Raw genomic sequence first — 12,998 nt, forward strand, 5'->3', positions numbered from 1 at the left:
AGCTTCAGCTCAAGTGCATCAACTGTAATCATAGATGAGGTCCCTAACAAAAGACAAAGAATTGAGGATATACGTGATGCAGTGTCTGCTAAACAGGTTGGAACAAAGCTTGATTCTCATGAGTTTTTTTCACTCCGAGACTAGAAAAGATGTTTATCACCATGTTTTGCATTCTCATGTTTTTGTTTTTTATTAGTTGATTGAAGCTGTGCTAAGATGTCCGGTGGTTAAGAAGTAATACAGGAGTACCAAACAACACAATCCCTAACAGATGCCACAAGAAGACAAATGGTTAACATACTGGTGGCTCACATGGTTGATAATCATGGGTATGTGTGTTTCATATTCTTTTTATTTGTGCTAAATATCTGCATGGCCATTGCATAAATTTAGATTACTAATTTAATATCTCCTCTCAGGCACCTTCCCACTAAAGCAATCAGAGAAGAGTATGCTCTTGGGATACTGATGCTGTTCCCTTCCCTCAAGGATCCATATTCCAAGAAAGGCTATGTAATAGTCATTATTATTATTTGCATGACACTTTCATGTCATACTTTCATGTTGTGACACAAAGCTGTGTGTATGACATTGACATTTGAATTCTCTGAGATTTCTTATGAGCCGAGTATCACAACGCATTTAATTTATTTATTTATTTTTTTTCATTTCAGGAACGCTTCTATGATGCTGCAAGTAGCACAGGATACATTACTTGGCATTTGAAAACAGTCCAAAGGAAGATTCGTCGAGGATCTGTACTGCCACCAAATGGCTCTAATGACTTTTCTCCAGGAGGCCCAAATTTCCAGAGGACTGTTATTGTTGAAAGGCATCTTGATGGGGATGCTTGCCAAGAGGCCATGTCTTTGTCAACCATACCACAGACAATTCCCTGATTTTCCAGAAGTTGAGAGAGACCTTTCAGCAATCATCAGAAGCTTGTTAATGACTTAGGCAGAAGTGTTCATATCCTCTCCACCTTCCCAAGATTCCTGGATACAAAAGGATTGGTAAGTTTGGAATGAGATGTTTAGAATGGCTTGAAATTTGAAAGTATTTCCTATAGTAGTAATGAAATATCTTCTTTCTTACAGGTGGATCAAGATTTCACTCTCCTATTTGATGAAGAGACATCCTCCAGGCTGCTTCAGAAATGGGATGTGTTGTTCAAGCCAAATGTCATAAAAGAGGCTAAGCGGCTCACTTCAACACCAGAGTTGCGTCGCTTAGTGCAGTCAGCAGAAAGTCCCCCAGGAAGTGATCTTGATGAGGCAACAAGTGAGTTGTATTTGTTTTGCTTGTTTTAAAGTGTTTGCTATAATTGCAGTTACAGTTGCTTCATTCATTATTTTCATGACTATATGACTAAAACTAGGAAATGAAATCACCTGTGAGATAGTCTTTTACTAAATTTAATTTGTTTATTCTGCGTATTTCTGAAAGTTGATCTGATTTTTGGGATAAATATGAACAATAGATGGATGACTATCTAAAATTATCTCATAATGCCTCCCTGTTCTCATTAAAACTTAAAGTATTACATTTGAAGAGTTTTCAGTTAATTCTTGTGACTCTTTGTCCACAGCCTACGACCAAGAAATGGCCTCCCTGTTGTTGCTGATACATCTCCTTCCACCACCACCAGGGTGACTGAAGTCTCCAAAAATTAGTGCATGTGATACAGTTGAAAGACTTGTAGTCTTTCATAAGGTAATTATATTATTAAGGTGATTATAATAATTTGTCACATGTCACCTTCTTAGCCACATGTGTAAATGAGGGTTGTTAAAAAGTGGATGAAATTGAAATTAAGTCTTCATAGGCATTCCCATCTTGCACTAGCCAGTGAGAAGATGTTTGAATGTGCTTCTATAATGTAGTTTTCTCTGTGGCTGCACATTATTTTTGTGTCTGATGTTCAGTTTCTTTATCTCAACCCTAGTCATGCTGCAGTTTGGAGGAGCATCTTTGCCACCAGCAGGGTCAGCAGCCATACCTCCTCGCTGTTGGGCGTCAGAAGAGCAAGATTGACAGCTTCTACATCACCATGGATAAGCATCTCATCCCATGCCAGGCAAACCGCTTCCTCTGGGCATTTAATGAACTTTTCAAAGCACATTTTGTGTTTAATTTGTCTTATGATGTTGCATTGGTGAATTTTTACACATTCCTGCAGACAACAGTGTATAACATTGATGTGGGGAAAATGAAGGAGTCACCCAGAGTTAGAGACTTGAGAGCCAGACTGCTTAACCAGACAGTAGCGCTCTCACTCTGTAAGAGGATAAATCAATGCTGACCTGTTTCATGTGTCAGAAACTGTATCCCAGCAGTCAGCAGTTGATTTCACATTTAAGAGTTCAACATGGTTACTATCCTGGACCCAAGTTCAAATTGTTCTGTTCTCAACAAGGGTGTAGGCATCAGTTACTAACATATGCAGGTTTTCGGAAGCACCTTAATAGTGTTCATAGCAATGTTCATCAAATTGCTCAAACTTCAACTGTTGCATGTTCCTCTAGTGAGCCAGTTGCAACTTCATCTCAGGCACATACTTTGGAGGACCAATTTAATCCCCAAAATCAATGTAGCTCTTCCAGTGATTCTTTTGAGAGCAGTGATTCAGGACTTACCAAAGATCCAACCAAAGAAATGTGTGCATCCATCGTGGCCAAATTACAGGGGAGTGGGATTTCCAACAGTTTGGTATCCTCAATTGTAGGAGATTTGGAGGAACTAACAGGTGAGCTTCGCTCACAAGCAAAGCATACTGTTATTTCTGCTTTACCTACAACTGACCCCAACATATCTGTGATAAATGAATCTTTTGAAAAATTTGAAAACCCGTTCACTAATCTAAATACAGAATGGAAACGAAATAAATACTTCAACCTAAAATGGGGAGTTGTCGAGCCAGTACAAATAACACTGGGAGTGAGATATGACAAACGGCGAAATCAGAAATCTGGTACTTATGATCAAGTACCTGTGAAGGATACTTTTATATATGTGCCGATTTTAGAAACACTGAAGTTCATGTGCAGAAATTCAGACATATGTGTTTTCCTAAAGAAAGAGTATAGATCAGAACCTGACACTTATACTGACTTTTTTGATGGAAGTTATTTTAAAACCCACCCTTTGTTTACAGCAAAAAAGACATGCATTACAAATTCAACTATACTATGATTCTGAAACAGCCAATCCCCTAGGCTCCAAACATGGAATTCACAAAATTGGTTGTCTTTATTTTGTTGTAAGAAACTTGCCCCCAAAATGTAATTCGGTTTTGTTGAACATTCATTTGGTATCACTTTTCTGCACAAGTATGTTTTCGATGTTATTCTGGAATCGTTGATAAATTATATAAAAAAACTGGAAAGCCAAGGGCTAAGTCTTCCATTTTCTGATGAGCAGGTATATGGTACAATCTCACAGATCACTGGAGATAATCTAGGGATGCACACAATTCTTGGTTTTAATGAGTCATTCAGTAGCTGTCATTTCTGTCACCTTTGTTTGATTGAGAAGAATGATTGTCAAACGATATACAGTGAGGATGATCCTAAGGTGATCTTTCATGGAAAAGATATGTTTGAAATGCATTGCCAGTCACTCCAGGAAAACCCACAATTGAATTCACTATATGGTTTGAAAAAAAATTCTACACTTAATTCTTTGATGTATTTCCATGTTTGTAATAACTATTCATTTGATTTAATGTATGATCTTCTTGAGGATGTGGCTCAGTATGAGATCAAATTGCTTTTTGGATATCTCACACAACACTATGTCAGAACAGGACTTGCTTTCCAGGATTTATGGTTTTGATTATGGATTTTTAGAACGAAAAAAAAAAAAACGTCCCACAAAGATTATTTTGGAGAGAGCTGGCAATGGCATTGGTTTGAATTCTATTCAGACATTGTGTCTTGTGAAAAACATCCCACTGTTGTTTGGTTACATTATTCCTGCATGAAACAAAAAAAGGAATTTGTTACTGTTGTTACTTCAAATAATGAACATAGTTTTTTCACCTTCTCTCACTCTAGGTATGACAATATATTTAAAGCATTTGATTGTTGACCACCACAAACTATTTAAGCACTTGTATCCACATAGGAACTTGATACCTAAGCATCATTTTATGATTCATTACCCATCTTCTATAAGGAAAATTGGCCCCTTATTACATATGTGGTGTATGAGGTTTGAACCCAAACACAAGCTGTTCCCTATCTGTCACTCACTCGACGTTGTGTCGATGTAGTGACACTAGGGGTCACTCTTGGGAGCCCGAGACACCTCTGGTCTTTGATAATTGAAAATTGGCGAGTGGTATTTGCATGCCACTCCCCCGGACATATGGGTATAAAAGGAGCTGGTATTCAACCACTCATTCAGATTTTCTCTTCGGAGCCGAGCGGTCATGCTCACTGAGCTGAATACTACTGTTCATTCACCTCTGCTGGATCTGACGGCGCATTTCAGCGGCTTCTCCCCCCTCTGCACTGGTGCACTGCAGAGAATGCCCCTGGGCGATTCGGCAGAAATAAAAGAGTATATTTCTCTAAAAGAGTATATTTCTCTAAAAGAGCAGCACACACGGAACGTCTTTTTAAAGACGCGTCTTTTTAAAGATGCTTTTCCGATTGTGTGTTATTCCTGGTTGTGCTCGTTATCTCTCGCCTTCTGACAGTCACGATCACTGTCTTTCGTGTCTGGGCACTGCTCACGCGGAGACAGCGTTCATGGATGGTCATGTTCTCATTGCGAGAATATGTCCATGGCAACACTGCGGTTGCGGCTCGCCTTCGTAAGAAAGCAAGCCACCCCAGAGGCTCCTGCCCCGGTCCTTTTACCCACGGGTATCAGACCAGCGCGGCAAGCACTGGGGGCGATTTGAGGACCCCAATGGGACCGCCTCTGCCGGGTATCCCCCCGCGAACCTCCCATTCCCCAGCACGCTCGTCTGCCCCAATCGGGCTTCCGGATGAGTCTGCCGGCTCATCTCACGGCGAGTTCGATCTCTTATTCGGAGCCCACGAAAGTGATGAGCTCTCGAGCGCAGCATCGGAGAGCGGGCTCGTCCAGTCGGAAGCCTCAGCTGGGCTCCTCCCTTCGGGGTCAATTGCCCAGTCACAGGCTGATGCGGAGATGACAACATGTTTTCCCGGGCAGCCGCGAGCGTCGGCTAGAGTGGAACTCACTGCTCTTCCCTGAACCCTCGCGGCTCGGTGATTGGCTCCTGGGCTCACGGAGCCGCTCAAAGCCACGCCCCGCCCCCGTTCCTTTCTTCCCAGAAGTGCATGAAGAGCTGACAAGGTCGTGGGAGGCACTTTTTACTGCCCGGTCCCGATCTTTTCAGCTTCCCCGCCCTCACTACCCTCGATGGTGGGGCGGCCAAGGGCTATTCGGCAATCCCCCGGTAGATAAAGGCGCTCGCGGTGCACCTATGCCCGCAGAGCGCCGCCACCTGGTGCGGGTACCCAAAGAACCCGTCCAAGGCCTGTAGGTTTACGTCGTCTCTGACGGCCAAGGCCTACGGTGTCGCTGGACAAGCTGCCTCCGCCCTGCACGCCATGGCTCTCCTGCAAGTCCGCCAAGGCGCTGAAGGAACTGCACGAGGGTAGTTCCGCCCCGGGATTGATGCAGGAACTGCGCTCGGTGACTGACCTCGCTCTCTGAGTGACGGAGGTCACGGCGCGGTCTCTCGGGCGGACGATGGCAACACTAGTGGTCCAGGAGCGCCACCTTTGGCTTAACCTGGTCGAGATGGGTGAGGCCGACAAGACACGATTCCTTGCTGCCCCCATTTCCCAGGCGGGCCTATTCGGTGACACGGTCGAGGACTTTGCCCAGCAGTTTTCGATGGTAGAGCAGTAGATGGATGCTAGCCGGCATATCCTGCCCCGGCACGGCTCAAGATCCCGCACCCCATCTACTCATTGCCAAGGGCGTCCCCCGGCGTGGAGCCCACCGCAGGAAGCAGACGCCACCAATCTCGCGGCTGCCCAGAACCCGTGAAAGGCTTCAAAGCGCCCTTGAGATGGGTGACCCAGGGACAACGAAACCCGCTGCTCTGGAGCTGGTAAGCAGATCTCCATCTTTTTGTTACCTTTTGCATTTAATTGCGCTGCATGCCCAAGTGGCTGCAGTACTAAAGAGCTCAGCAAGAGCGGTTTCCTTGTTCCCTGGGTCACGTATCCAGTGTGCATGGCCGTCATCACGACCACTGTCTACCACTCTATTTGGCAAGTTTGGCGCTCCAGCAGCAGTCTCCCGCCCCTGAGCGCCCAGCTGTGGCACAAATCCGCCCCTGATGTGACAGTCTCCACGGGTCACGAGGACAGGCCTCTTCCTCCCCCGTCCCAGGCTGTTCCGGGGGTGGTCACAAGGAGCCAGGTAAGTGCTTCAATGTCCTTAGACTCAGCATGGCCACGACGTGGTGTGGCACCTCGAGCTCCGACGTTGGTGTGGCACCTCGAGCTCTGATATTGTCCCTTTGGTCCCCCTTGCGCGGAACTTGGACGCATGGCTTGCGCTTTCCAATCCATCGTGAGGGCTGGTCCGGACCGTCCGACTCGGCTGCGTGATTCACTTTGCCGGGCGTCCGCCCAGGTTCAGCAGTGTCCACTTCACCTTGGTGAAAGACGAAAACGCTGCTACCTTGCGTGGAGATCACTACCCTCCTATGGAAGGGCGCGATAGAACCTGTCCCTCCAGCCGAGATGAAGAAGGGGTTTTTCAGTTCTGAATTAAGTGAGTTCTGAATTAAGCTTTACACAGACTCCCGTTCAAGATGCTGACGCAAAAACGCATTCTGGCGAGCGTCTGGCATCAAGATTGGTTCGCGGTGGTAGACCTGAAGGATGCGTACTTCCTCTGCCCCAGTCTCCATGTTTGTAGTAACTCCTCCCCCATTGGGCAGGATCTACCTTGAAGACTCCCCACATGGTTGGAAAGACCATGTGACTTATTTTTCCACTTAAATATCCCTCCCTCTCTTTGGGCAAGGTGTGGTCTCCGCGGTGTCTTCCCCTTAGTAGGGACACCCCCCGACTAGACCTGGCGGCCCAGTCGGATAATCCCCCTTCTTTTTTAGGGAGTGGAAAAAAAGAAGGGGAAAAGAGGCCACGACTGGGTTAAGCCTGTCTCTATCTTTTGGGTAGTCGACTTGTTCCCAAAAAGGGCCGTTCGACACTCATAAATATGTTGGGGGAGGTTACGTGTTGACCTGGTGTGCTGGCTATGAGGCACGCAGTAGTCTGCCCACTACACACTGCCAGTTCACGTTACACAGTTCAGCCAATTGTGGCGTTTCGTATAGGGACCCCTAGTGTCACTACATCGACACAATGTCAAGTGAGTGACAGATAGGGAACGTCATGGTTACTTGTGTAACCTCCGTTCCCTGATGGAGGGAACGAGACGTTGTGTCCCTTCTGCCACAACGCTGAACTACCCGCTGAAATGGCCGGACCTTATATCGGCTCCTCAGCATAAAACCTGAATGAGTGATTGCATACCAGCTCTTTTTATACCCGTATGTCCGGGGGAGTGGCATGCAAATACCACTTGCCAATTTTCATTGGCCTTTTATCAAAGACCAGAGGTGTCTCGGGCTCCCAAGAGTGACCCCTAGTGTCACTACATTGACACAACGTCTCGTTCCCTCCATCAGGGAATGGAGGTTACACAAGTAACCATGACGTTTAAATCTTCTTTTAAAAATGTCAAAAACATAACCAAATCACATGCTAAAAAGCATCAGATGGCCATTGCTTATCACTGGGAAACCTACACCCTCAAACAAAATGAGTACGGGCCAATTAAATCTTTTTCCCTCAGAGATAAGAATGTGGTCAACAATGAAATGCTTGAAATGATCTTGTCAAAAGATGTTTTCTCAACTAGTTGGGTTAAAGTTGATGGTGTAGAGTATAAAGCTGGACTTGTTATTTGCAATGCAGTGGAAGAAGACATCTATTCGTCTTTTGTCAAATAAGTGACATGCTTTTGGTTGGAAATATTTTTTTATTTTTATTGACAAACAAGCTATTCACAGAGAGTTTTGATGACCATCATCATGCATTCAGAGTATTACGAAGTGAGGAAAGGTGTATGATAAAAATGTCTGAGCTTAAATTTCATAAACCGTTTGATATTCAAAGCTCATACAACATTTCAGATGAAAGTTTGTACATTATACCTTCATTCACAATGTTTTATTTCAACTGTATGAATGACTGCAAGGGTGAAAAGGCAAAAATAAATGTTATTTTTGAAAATTATTTTGTTTATTGGAATTAATTCTTATAATCAATTTTAACATTTTTTCAGTGTAGACAGTTTGACACTTTAGGGAGTGAAACTAACACTACCCAAATAGTAAAAAAATGTAACTCGTAGCAGTGTTATTTGTCTAATCCCTTAGTGTTACTTTAACTCTGTTTTGCGAGTTAAAGAAGGAACTCTGGCATAGTGTTAAATGTTTAACTATTTTGAAAGTGTTAATTTAACTCTAAAGAGTGTGAAGCTATATAAACCCTGAAAAAGTGTTGAAATCAACACTGTGGGAGTTAATTCAACACTGGACTTTTTGCTGTGTATATCCATCACACTATGGAGCCAGGCTCGCTTGACATGTCCACATTGCTCACAAAACCCCAAATGTCCCTCCATAAAAAGCTCAAGAGCCAGAGTGCCTGTGCATGGTACAGCAGCAACAGTGATGTGTACAGACCATAGCAGGGACAGGGGCGGAAGGATGAAAAAGGGCACTGATTTTATTTAATTTATTTATTTATTTTTATTTAATTGATTTTTTTGAATGAGTAGTAATTATATATACTAATCACTAATGTCTTTGCTTTTTGATAAATTTTCTTGATAAATAAGTCTTCAGTTTTTCCTTTATCATAAGTAATAGCCTATTCTGTTATATTTCTCACAAAAAGCACCATGGTATTACACTTGTTTATTTTCAGACATGGTCTGTGATAACCCCAGTTTATGACATGTGTCATAGTAAAACCATGATATTTTTTAAAGTACCTTTGAGTACCATGACAGTATCATGAAATATGAACATTATCATTCATTCAGTACCATGGTATTACCCTGGTAATTGCACAGTGTATTTTATTGTTAAAGGGCTCTAATGCTTTTATTGTCTCATCACTCTTTTCACATTCTCTCATCTCTACTCCCTCACTTCACATTCTCTTTATATACAGTAATTGACATTTATTATATTACTTTTCATTTCTTTTAATATTCATATAATGTTACTGTATTCTGTCATTAATATTTATAAATATACAGGACCTTACAGCAATAATATGGCAGAACCATGGTATAATGATGGTGTCAAGACGGTTTGAATACCAAAGGTAATGGTATTTTTCAGAAAGTGATTAGTCTAAAAGCTTATTAGTTTCACCAATCTGGCTTTGGCTGAACCAGACAGCAACTTCAGTTTATGTCAATATTCTATAAAAGACGAACTGAATGTCTACACTGAAAGTGACGCGACCGCTCCCATTATAATTAATAATTTGTCTGCAGATGCGTGATGTTGGAAATGCGGTAGCAATCAAGTATTATTCTTTTGATGAATTTACAACACAATACATGGAGTGGACTTTTTATCTGACCTGTTAGAATCAGAATGAGCTTTATTGCCAAGTATGCTTACACATACAAGGAATTTGTCTTGGTGACAGGAGCTTCTAGTGCACAAACAATACAGCAACAAGACAGATAATAATACAAAAATAAATAGAATAAAAATAAAAAGTGAATAGAAAATAAAGTATATATAGAAATACACAATAGGACTAATATATATATATATACACACACACACACACACACACACACATACAGGTGCATCTCAATAAATTAGAATGTCGTGGAAAAGTTCATTTCAGTAATTCAACTCAAATTGTGAAACTCGTGTATTAAATAAATTCAATGCACACAGACTGAAGTAGTTTAAGTCTTTGGTTCTTTTAATTGTGATGATTTTGGCTCACATTTAACAAAAACCCACCAATTCACTATCTCAAAAAATTAGAATACATCATAAGACCAATAAAAAAATTTCACATTCACATTTTTAGTGAATTGTTGGCCATCTGGAAAGTATGTTCATTTACTGTATATGTACTCAATACCTGGTAGGGGCTCCTTTTGCTTTAATTACTGCCTCAGTTCGGTGTGGCATGGAGGTGATCAGTTTGTGGCACTGCTGAGGTGGTATGGAAGCCCAAGTTTCTTTGACAGTGGCCTTCAGCTCATCTGCATTTTTTGGTCTCTTGTTTCTCATTTTCCTCTTGACAATACCCCATAGATTCTCTATGGGGTTCAGGTCTGGTGAGTTTGCTGGCCATTCAAGCACACCAACACCATGGTCATTTAACCAACTTTTGGTGCTTTTGGCAGTGTGGGCAGGTGCCAAATCCTGCTGGAAAATGAAATCAGCATCTTTAAAAAGCTGGTCAGCAGAAGCAAGCATGAAGTGCTCCAAAATTTCTTGGTAAACTGGTGCAGTGACTTTGGTTTTCAAAAAACACAATGGACCAACACCAGCAGATGACATTGCACCTCAAATCATCACAGACTGTGGAAACTTAACACTGGACTTCAAGCAACTTGGGCTATGAGCTTCTCCACCCTTCCTCCAGACTCTAGGACCTTGGTTTCCAAATGAAATACAAAACTTGCTCTCATCTGAAAAGAGGACTTTGGACCACTGGGCAACAGTCCAGTTCTTCTTCTCCTTAGCCCAGGTAAGACGCCTCTGACGTTGTCTGTGCTTCAGGAGTGGCTTAACAAGAGGAATACGACAACTGTAGCCAAATTCCTTGACATGTCGGTGTGTGGTGGCTCTTGATGCCTTGACCCCAGCCTCAGTCCATCCCTTGTGAAGTTCACCCAAATTCTTGAATCGATTTTGCTTGACAATCATAAGGCTGCGGTTCTCTCAGTTGGTTGTGCATCTTCTTCTTCCACACTTTTTCCTTCCACTCAACTTTCTGTTAACATGCTTGGATACAGCACTCTGTGAACAGCCAGCTTCTTTGGCAATGAATGTTTGTGGCTTACCCTCCTTGTGAAGGGTGTCAATGATTGTCTTCTGGACAACTGTCAGATCAGCAGTCTTCCCCATGATAGTGAACCAAACTGAGAGACCATTTTGAAGGCTCAGGAAACCTTTGCAGGTGTTTTGAGTTGATTAGCTGATTGGCATGTCACCATATTCTAATTTTTTGAGATAGTGAATTTGTGGGTTTTTGTTAAATGTGAGCCAAAATCATCACAATTAAAAGAACCAAAGACTTAAACTACTTCAGTCTGTGTGCATTGAATTTATTTAATACACGAGTTTCACAATTTGAGTTGAATTACTGAAATAAATGAACTTTTCCACGACATTCTAATTTATTGAGATGCACCTGTATATATATATATATACGTATGTACAATATACAATTACAATCTGTTATATACAGAAGCAAGGGAATGAAGTGGCAGATGAGGTATGGTATGTCGGTGTAACAGTTTAAAATGGGAAAGGAGGAGGCGGGAACCAGCTGAACAGTCAAAGTAATATTTAATGTAAAATTAAAACATAAAGACACAAAACACAAACGCACACACAGCAGCTGCCTGTGGCTCTCTTTTTATCCCTCCCTCCCCACCCCCTTCTGGGGGGGCGTTGCCCCTCTGGCTGTGCCTGCCGGCAGGCTTTTCCCCGCCTCTCTCGAGACCTGGGAGGGAAAAGGGGAGAGGGAAAGAGCAAGGTGGAGTGACAGTGAGAGAAAGAGAGGAGAGAGAGAAAAAAAATTGCTCACCGGTTCCCAGACACGCCGTCGGCTTGTGCCCCTGCTGCCCTCGTTCTGTGCACGTCACAGGGCAGCAATATGCCTGAGTTTTCTTTCAAATTTATCCAGATGAGCTGTCAACTGAGTTGTCTGATGTGTGAGATATGAATTTCCCCCGTAATGATAGTTTTCCTCATCACTCAGTTCGGAAAAGATGCCCATTATTAATAAAATGACATATACAAACTTGAAAAGAGTTTCAATGTCATTTTTTACTCTCTTGTCTGGCATTCCACATCAGTTCCCAATGATAAATAATAATTTTTCATTGATGCGAGGTGATGGTTTAAATTTGTGTTGTTGTGCAAAACAAATGCTAATTAAACTCACAGGAGATAAAAAGTAAAAAAGCAAATGTTGCTTTCAACAACAGTTAGCAAGCCATAATTCCCCAAACAAATTAACTGAGCTCAAATACTAGAAAAAGGAAGTTAAATAATGAAAGACAGAAAAACAACAACATCTTTAATAGGAACAGTTCACTTGTTCCTAGATGTATGATTAAACTATTTGAGACTTTAAGATGCAATTTAACAACTTGGGATTTTGAAATGTAATATACAATATCAAATATGGAAATATAATAACTGATAACCAAAAAATGGCTGAAAATATTAACCTATACTACTCTAAAAACAAAATCAAAACACAAAAGCAAACTACAATTAACCCTCAAATCAGTCTATATTAAAGGGAAATCACACATTTAAGGATAGTGCTCTTTGCCATAATCCATTACTATCCTAAATAGTTTGGAAACTAGTCCATAGGTAAATATCCAATATTGGCCCAACCATACTGATGAATATCAGCTTACTCTAATATCAGCTGAAAACCGATATGGTCACAATAAATCTCAACCTGCACGGATGGGTACTGAATGAATATTTAAATTTTCATTTAAATTCGAATGAGGCACTATCCACTGATATTGTATTGAAAAGACAAACCGAGATATTCAATTAAAACATTCCTTTTGTTTTCCGCATAAGAAAGAAAATCAAACTGGTTTAGAACAACATGAGAGTGAGTAAATTATGAATAAATTAAAATGTTTGGGTGAACTTTTCCTTTAAAACTAGATCAATGGTAAACTGAGATTTA

The 12,998-nt window shown here is 41.8% G+C and overlaps 1 pseudogene; it reads left to right on the forward strand.

Annotated features, from left to right (window-relative positions):
• The first annotated feature begins 216 nt into the window (after positions 1-216).
• The window catches only part of LOC127427784 (uncharacterized), a 42,277-nt pseudogene continuing 29,495 nt past the window's right edge, over positions 217-12,998 (forward strand).

This window comes from Myxocyprinus asiaticus, chromosome 37 (genome assembly GCF_019703515.2).
Source record: "Myxocyprinus asiaticus isolate MX2 ecotype Aquarium Trade chromosome 37, UBuf_Myxa_2, whole genome shotgun sequence".
Classification (NCBI taxonomy): Eukaryota; Metazoa; Chordata; class Actinopteri; order Cypriniformes; family Catostomidae; genus Myxocyprinus; species Myxocyprinus asiaticus.